Genomic DNA, 8,993 nt, shown 5'->3' with positions numbered 1-8,993 from the left:
CGAGACCCGTGCTTTTCTCTTGCGCAGTGGAAGAAAAGGAAAGTAAGAGGGAGCAGGAGTGGGCCCACGTGGGGCAGGGAGCTGGGAGTGCCCAGTGCCTGCAGCTGTTTTTCTCCTTGGGCTTCAGGGACCACAGCTCCCGGGAGGCTGCTCCACACTCCCCGCTCCCAGCATTCATTCATTGTCCCTTTTTCACTGGTCCCGACCTGCCACCGGGTCAGCCCAGAGCTGATCCCGGAGTCCGGTGCTCCTGCAGCAACTCTCCTCAGCATTGCCCGTGTGGAATTCCCTGCACAGAACGTTCTCCAGCCTGTCTTCATGGACTCACAGATGGTTGTTTGAAACACCTCCTCCTTCTTGGACAGACTTTGGGCTGTGTGGAAAAAACAAATGGAATCTCATGTAGGGAGTCCTTTTTCCTGATGACCAGGGCTGCACAAGAATTGAGCTGTCTGAACTTCAGATGGTCAAGAGGATGTGTGGCTTTCCTTGCCCCTGCTGGGCCCCAGTGGGAGCCCCTGCATCTGCTTCCACCAAGCCGCATGCACTGGCCATTCTCCATTCCCCAGTCCCCCAGCACACCCCCTCCAAAGAGCCGTTCTCTGCCCGCCCTGCTGGTGCAGACCCCTTCCTTCACCTCTGGCTTCCGGTCCACCGGGTGAGTGGAGACACCAGTCGGAGCTGGAGGGCAGGAGGGGTGAACTGGAGTCTGCCTTCCCAGCCCCTCCCTGAGCACCCTCAAGGCCCCATATACTTCATGCTGCCACTCACAGTGGGCTCCTTTCTCTCCCCTGTCCCTTTGTCCTGGGGACCGTAGCAGCTTCCTGTTGTTGCTGACCTCTGCGTGCCCCAGCATTGCTGTTGTTCGTCCACCCTTACCATCCCTCTGGAAAGAGCCCCTTCATTGACATCTTCCTGTCTGAACCGTGGTTAGGGACCTGTTGGGACCCTAACGCTGACCACTTCTGCAACATTTGGGGGCCTCTGATATAAACTCAGCCCTGTGCCAAAAACTTAGAACTGATGGGAAAATATGAGGTGAGAATGATGATTATTTGGATAACTATGCACAGTTTTTATGCAATTCCTTTTATCTTTGCAACTTCAGCCCTAAAAAGTACCCAGTACAGATACTGTGTTTAGGGAGGTTAAAATACTTGTGTAGGCGCACAGACCAAGTTAGATGGAGCTACGAGCAGAAACCTCTAGGATGTAAACTCCCAAGGATGGGACTTGAAGGAAATCTCGGTTTTCTCTGTAGCTCTCAACACAGGGCCAGGCTCAGAGAGCTCCCGGTATGTAGTTTGTCACCAAACGAATGAATGAATGAGTTAGTGGAGGTGTGCTTCTATAAGGAAACCCTCCCTGGGAATGCTGGGACAGCCCAGGGTCTGAGCCCTGGGTGTGTGGACTGGACATGGGGGACTCCCCTTGCGGTGGACAGGGTTCACCACTCGGCTTGCTTGGTCCCACGGGCCTAGCATAGGCTCAGGAGGTGGGTATAGGAGCAGGGTTTGTCTGAATGAGAGCCAGTCCTGGGGCTTCTCTGGAAGAGTGGGAGAGGGCTGTGTCTTTCTCCCACCCTGGGTGAGCTGGTAGGATGCTGAGGCTGGAGTGGCTGGGCCGTCACTGATGTCTCGGGAAAAACTTGTGACCCAGAGTGAAGCCCACCCAGGAGGAGACTGAAAAGATGGACGAGATGGTTTCCTGATGCAGCTCCAGCGGGGTCTGTACCGAGCACCCCTGAACCCCTCAGGGCCCGAGGCCAGGGCCCACTTTGGCCTAATGCAGTTTAACCCCCTCCTGGTCTTACTCATTCTAAAGCCTTTGGGATCTTTGTGGAACCCAGGCTCTAGGAGGAAGCTCCTGTTTGTCCTGCGTCTCTGGAAATCTTAGGCTCCAGACCAGACAGAGACAGCCTCGGGTGCGCTAGGAGCCCTTCAGAGAGCACGGAGCGTCATGAGCCCATGGAGCAGAGTCAGGAGAGAGCTGGGCTGTCGGCAGGGGGAGGCCGGGCCTTGGTTCAGGAAGCGTCACCTCTGGGCACCCGAAGGTTAGAGGGTATGGGAGGATTTCCCACTGACCAGGGCAGTGTATTGTGACACTCTAGAGCCATGGCCTGAGCGGCTGGGTGAGTGTGGTCCACATGGAAAACCTGGTTCTGGGAAATAGGAAGTGGGCGCACCCAGGGGCTGCAGTGAACTGGGGGCAGACTGACCCCACACCTGGGGACTAGGGGTGGTGATTCTCCACACCAGGGTCCTGCCAGCACAAGGTGGGACGTTGATGCTGGACCCGGGAGAGCCTGGGAGGGCCCCACAGCCACAGCAAAGGGCCCTGTGGAGTTGGCCTGCAGGCGCGGGAGCCGGTGCCTAAGTCCTGGGTTTCATCCCAAAGCTTCGGCCCACATGAGAATTTATACTTGTGCAGTGGCCGCCGGTGCTGGGGCTGGCTCATCCCGTCCACCTGGCTCAAGTAGCGCGGGGACTCCCCTTGCGGTGGACAGGGTTCACCACTGCAGGATTCCGGCCCCACTGTAGGCACAAGGTGACAAGAAGCAGCATGCGGTGAAGGAGTGGGCGTCATTCCTGGGTCCCGCTGGGCTGGGGCAGGCCTCGCATCCGTGGGGCAGGACGCTGGGGCTTCTCAGCCGGCGTCTGCCTCCAACTCGGGAGAGGTGGGCAGGGGGCAGGAGGGCGGGGTGGGGAGAGGCAGGGCAGGGGGAGGGCCCTAAAGGGGTGACTGGCATTTTCCCAGCACCCAGTGGCCACCTGTCTCCCTCGGCTGAAGCCACGCCCCATGGGCTGGGCACTATTTCAGGGGCTCAGGGCCACTGGGGTCCTGCGAGTAAAAAGTTGGTGGTGGGGCGCTGGGTAGACAGCCGGCAGCATCTGTCACAGTGCAATAAACTGGGTAAAAGGGTTTCCGTGCATATGCTGAGGACACAGGCAGCTGCTTCCATCACCAATACGAACTCCTGTCTCTGCAAACACACAGCCCTGCTTTTGGGTAATGGAGGCCCCTGGACTGGGTCGTCCTGCCTGCACTGACTCCCTGGGACTGGGACTTACCCCACTTAGCCATCAGTCGTCCACATTTCACAGGAATTTCCCACTTCTCTGTCCCGCTTGGGGTGCACGGAAGGCTCTGGGGCGGCTGCTCGCTGCACCCAGGCAGCCCCCTTCCGGGTGCCCTGGCATGCTAGGCCCCAGCTGTCCCGTCTGCAGCCGAGCCGCCGTGCATTAAATAAATCCTTCCTGCTGGCCAGGGAGCCCGTCATTGTCCTCTAACAGCTCCAGCCTGGGTGCCGGCCCAGGGATAAATCATATCTCTTTAAAAAGCCACAGTGGCCCATTATTTCTGCTTGAAAATACCTTTGGCTCTTCACTTGAGAGCTGGGGCTACAGGTCCCAGCTGTCAGGCTCGGCTCTGCATAAAATCACTGTCAGCCAGTCAACTTTTGCAATGAGCAAACTGGTGGCTTGAGCTGGAGTCTAAATAAAATCCCTTTGCATGCATCTAGGGTTTTGCCAAAGATTTTGGAGGAGAAATATCCACTGGAGAAGAGGTGAGCTGTTACAGGGTCACATGGGATGGACTGTCCATTCCCAGCTAAGCAGTGGATGAGCTGAAGTGGCAGAGTGGGGACCCCTCATCTTCGTTTTGCAGTGTCTGTAAGGGTTCCTCGCATCAGGGGGAATCTTAAAAATAAACCAAGCACAATTTAAAAATTATTACGGCATCTGAACCAGAAGTATATAAGGAACTGCCATCAACCTATCCCCATCGTTCAGCAGTTGTCAGGGTTTGCCCCACTCCCTCTGTCTGTCTCCCCTTGTCTGCCAAGGAATATTAAATTAAATTCCTGACCTCAATATGGATGTGTTCTGACATAACTGCAGTTATCCTTTACCTCTAACGAAATGATCAGAAATTCTCTGTAGTAGCCAGTCCATATTCTTATTTCCCCAATGTCTCACAAATGCCTCTTTCCAGTTGCTTTTCCAGAGTTGGAATTCCACCCAGGGCCACCGGGGATTTGGCTGTTTTGTCTCTCAGGCGTCTTGGCTTGAGTGTGACTCCTCTCTGTGTGTTTTGGTTTTCATGCCTCTGGCCTGCTGAGTTCCCGGGTCAGCTGCCTGTGGAATACTCTGCGTTCCTGCCAGAGGCGGGGGCCACTTGCGGAGCCCACGGGGGTTGGGGGTTGGGGCCCGGGGCTAGTCCATCTCCTGCGCCCTTAGGTCCTGGGGGCCTGGACACCTGCTTTCCTTCCCTCTGTCCCGGGCGTTCCCTGCCCCCTGTCCACCCAGGAGGATGCTCTCAGGGCAGTGGAGCCTTAGGGGTGCTGAGGGGTCTCGAGCACCCAGGCGTAGAGTGGGCCTGCCCTCCAGGTCCAGTGGGGCCTGTGCCTGGAGGCATTTCCTTTCCTTTCTTACCTGAACTCCAGGTGAGCGTGGAGGCAGCCTTTCCCTGCCCCTGCACGTGCCCCCTTCTCGGAGGCTGGGGGCCCTGCTGCTTTGTCCCTGGGCCCTGATGGCATGTTCATGATGCTTTGACCTCAGAACCCGAGAGAAGGGGCTCCCTTGGGTGCCCTTAACACCCAGTGTGCCCTGTGTGTGGGGGGTGGAGGGGGTCCTCAGCTGGGGTCCCTGTGCATGGGCCGTGGAACAGGCCGCCCGCTGCCTGCCCAGCTCCTCTTGCACCCCGTCCCCACTCTGCGGCGCCATGCGGCCAGGGGCCTTCCTGGGAGCAGCGACAGCCTAGTCCACCTGCCGCAGCCTCAGCAGGGCGTGTCCGGAAGAGCGTGCAGGAGCTCTGTCCGCTGCAGTGACGGGGGTGTCAGGATGTGCTTCCTCTGCAGACACCCTCAGCTTCCAGGGCTGCTGCGGCACCTGCAATGTTCTGAAGGCCAGGCCCTCCCTCAGCTCAGCCCCAGCGGGCAGGAGGGACCAGGCCCCAGACTCAAGGCCCCAGCTCCCTCCCTGTGCACTCATAGTCAGCCTCCACCACCTCCAGAGACCCCCCAGGCTCTTCTCCTTTACCCTGTGTCCCTGCTAGTGTCAATCAGCAAAGGGAACCCAGACCCAAGTCCCCCGCCTCAGACTCTGCTGCCCACACAGCTCTGAGGCCAGTGAGGATCCCCTCCCTGACCCCCTACCCCTCACCCGGCCCCCCTTGACCCCTTGGCCCCCCCCTCCCATCCCCCCGACCTCCTACTTCCCCCTCCCCACCCCGTTCTCTCTGTGGCCCCACCAGGCACACTTGGTACCGTTGTCATTGGCTTGTTCGAATTCCAGAACGCAAGCTGCCTGCAGTCGGGGATTTTGTCTGCACAGAGAGAGAGAGGCAACAACCCCACCCCCATTTGTAAGTGGGGCTGTCAGAAGTGGAGGACCCTGCCTGGGTGGAATGTGACTCTCCCATCCTAGGCCCTGGCTCTCTCCTCTGCTCCAGGCCCCCCAGCGCTCTGCCCGTTCCTGCTGAGTCTAGGGCTAGCGGGGGTGGTGGGAAGGGAGAACAGGACCACCCCCAGGGCCCTGCTGTTATATATGGGGCGGGGGTCCTCGGTGAGAGAGGCCAAGGGCTGCTCCTGGCCAGGTTTTCCTGCGCTGAGCACCCTTTAATGCTTCGGCCAGCCAAGGCATCGCTGCCAGCAAAGTGGCCGTACGCCCTGGATGGAAGGAGATTTGTGACCGCAGAGGCCCCTGGAGAGGAGGCCCTCACAGTGCCGCTGTCCCCTAGTCTCTGCTGTTGGTTCTCGGCCTCTGTGTGAGCAGGGTGGGCTTGCAGCATTGCCTTCCCGGTGGGGATGGGGCAGCAGTGCCGTATGGCCAGTTGGAGCCCGAGGCCTGGGCCCTGGGCCTGTGCATTTTAATATCCATTGGCACCTCCAGACCCCTCAGAGAGGGCCCCCTCCCCATCCCCCCTCCAGCCTGGATTTCTTCAAGGGGGAGCTGACCGGGTGCCCAGTAAGAGTGACCCCCAAGGGCCCCATCCCCTGGTGGCTGTTAGGTGACTGGTGGGAGGAGATTGGAGACTCCCACTGACTCCCAGGCTAAATGGGAGCACAGGCGTGAGAAAGGGGCCCCCTTGGCTCAGTGGGGAGCTGTCTGCTCCAGCTCTGCCTTGCGTGCTCGCACCTCTCTCCAACAGCTCCAGGAGGTACGCGCCTGTCACTGAGCTCCCCAAGCTACATAGAGGGAAATTGAGGTGCAGAGCAGAAGGCGCTTGTATGGGGCACACATTGGGTGGGCAGCAGAGTTTCAGTTTGAGCCCTGGGCAGTTTGGCTCCAGAGACCACGTTCTTGGCCACTTGGGCTCAGGCCCCGACCCAGGTAGAAGGCATCAATCATGGGTCAGCTGTTCCTCAGCAATTGCCACAGCAACAGACACACATGTACACACACATACATGCACACGCACACATGCTCACACACATGTATGTACACACATATAGACCTGAACACATGCACGCACACATACATATACACACATGCACACATGCTCACACACACATGCACATAGAGAGACCCGTACACATGCACATACACATGTTCACACACGCATACACACACAAAGCACACATGCACAGGGGTGGCTGCCTGGAACATTGGGACAAATCTACAAATGTTTCATGACTTCCTCTTCAGAGGCCTGTCAGCTCCAGGAGGGTGTGTCCAGAATTTGGCAGTCATGGGGCCTCCATAGCCCCCCGCGTAGCTCCATGTGCATCTCTCCAGAAGGCGGTGGGGGGGGGGTCAGGACGGGCGTCCCCTGACCCACTCTCGTGCTCAGCCTGTTCTGAGCTGTCTCCCAAGCTCCCAAATGCCCCCTGCCCAGAAGCTGGGACACCATCCCTGAAAACGTGTCACTATTCCCCAAGACCCGGGTGCATGTCAGGAAAGAGCTGTGAGCCATTGCTGGGGGTAAGAGAAGGGTCTGGGCCAGAGGCTGACCATGTGTTGTCGAGATCCAGTTGTCTGGTCAGTGAGTGCCCATTCCAGGGCGCAGAAGCTCTAAGCCTGCTACTTTCTGCCGTTCACACTGTTGCCGGCCATGTCAGTCCTTAAACTACTCACTTTCTGGGATGATTGGATATAAACTGACCCCACCCTGGGGGGCAGAAAGCAACCACAAAACCTGGAACTGTCCCTTGGGAGCGATGGCTGGAGGGCCCCTGTGAAGTGGCCACTGGCTATCTTTGTCTCTGGACCCCCATGAGCAGCCCACGAGACTGTAAGCTGCAGAGGGCAGGGCCCTTCACCTGCCCACTCCCTGCCTGGGCCTGGGGTGCAGAGGAGGTGCTCGGTGGGGACCTGCTGCCTCTCCTAGCTGGACTTCAGACGCCAGTGTCCCGGGGAAGGCCGGCAGCGGGCAGAAAGGCAAACCCAAGCCCAGGTGGTGAAGTTTTGGCTTTTTTCCCCAAAAGTCCCAGAATACTTGTCTGGCTAGGTTCCATCTGCATAGCAAGAGGAGATTAAAATTCTCTCTGACTGCTTTGGAAAACATTTGGGCAGGATCTATCATAGCTAAAAATATGCATGTAGGCTGGGGGCGAGGCCAGCTGTCAGGGGTGGGGGGCTAGACCGGGGGTGGAGCCTGGGCAGGGAGCTTGCTGTAAACTGGTGAAGAGCTGAGTCCACAAAGGCCCCCATTACTGCCCTCCGTAGGTTCTCACATGTTCCAGCATTGCTGGGAGCTTCAGTCCCTCTTTTCCCACTGCTTTTGCTAACTTGTTTTTGCTGTAGTCTTAACAACTGCCTGGCCACCGTGTTTCCTTCACAAGCATGATTGGAAAGGAGCCGCTTTGGAGAATTAGCACAAGGAAGTAATGCCGTTCCCTGCTTTGCTACTACCCTGGTCTGCTTGCCCCTTGGATTTGGGGAAATTTCTGGAATGGGATAATTCAGTCAGTGTGTCCTCTTTAGCAGTGCCCCCAGCTATTAAGTCTGAAATACATCCCCTCTCTGTAAGAGAAGGCTTTCATCACCACTGTAGAAAAACATGTCATGGAAACATCCTGTAGTTTTCAAATATTTTGGAAAATGTCCCACAATAAAAATATATCTTTTACCATGGACTTCAGTATACATGCATGCACCCCATAGTCACACATGCATGCGTACATTTTGTATTTTTACAAAATAATACACAGCCTTCTCCATATGATGTACTCTGATATTTTCCAATCTTTTTTATGCTAGTTAATTTTGAAAATGTTGAATCCAACTCATCAAATTAGTTTTATGACCCACTTCCAGATCACAAAGAGCAGTTAAGCTCTAGGTTGAATTCCTAGTCAACATTTGAGAAAAATTGAATTCATCTTTGAGAAATATCACATACCTTCTGTGTTTCTCTCCCCTTCCTCCCCCTTGGTTCTCCAAATTGCACTGTTTTTGCAGGTGAGATGACACCATCACCATCATATAAAGACCAAATCTTTCTCTTTATAGTTAAAAACTGGAATATTTGGTGGAAGTAATGACTTGCCAAACTGATTTCACATGCACTTTTTAAAATTAAAATTGCCAACAAAAAGAACTTCTCATGACCCATCTAAATGTGTCATGGGGCACCTGAAGGCTGAGTCGGTTCACAAACTGGACAATACACAGCTTGTAGCACCCCATGGGTGACATGCAGGCTCCCCAAACCCACAGGAAGCAGGCTTGTGACCACCACAGCCCTGGGGGGCATGGCTGACTTCATGGACAGCAGGGCCCAGCCTCATAAGGAGACCCACACTGTGTGCACTGCCCTGAAATTACTAATAATTTGTCCTTGAACTTGTGTTTTCTAAGTGGAGTCGACAGGAGAAGGGAACATGACCCAGGCTGGAGCCTCTGCTCCCATCAGCCCCCTCCAGGGGTTGGGGTTTTGGTCCTGCTGCCCCCTCACCCCCATGGGGCCTGGGTGAAGAGTGAGGAAGGCTGGGGTCAGGGCTGTGCTCCCGGCGCTGACGCGAGCCCCCCAAGACGGCCTGTGGGCCT

The sequence above is a fragment of the Tamandua tetradactyla genome, chromosome 1 (genome assembly GCF_023851605.1).
Source record: "Tamandua tetradactyla isolate mTamTet1 chromosome 1, mTamTet1.pri, whole genome shotgun sequence".
Taxonomy (NCBI): domain Eukaryota; kingdom Metazoa; phylum Chordata; class Mammalia; order Pilosa; family Myrmecophagidae; genus Tamandua; species Tamandua tetradactyla.
This window is presented reverse-complemented; position numbering follows the sequence as displayed.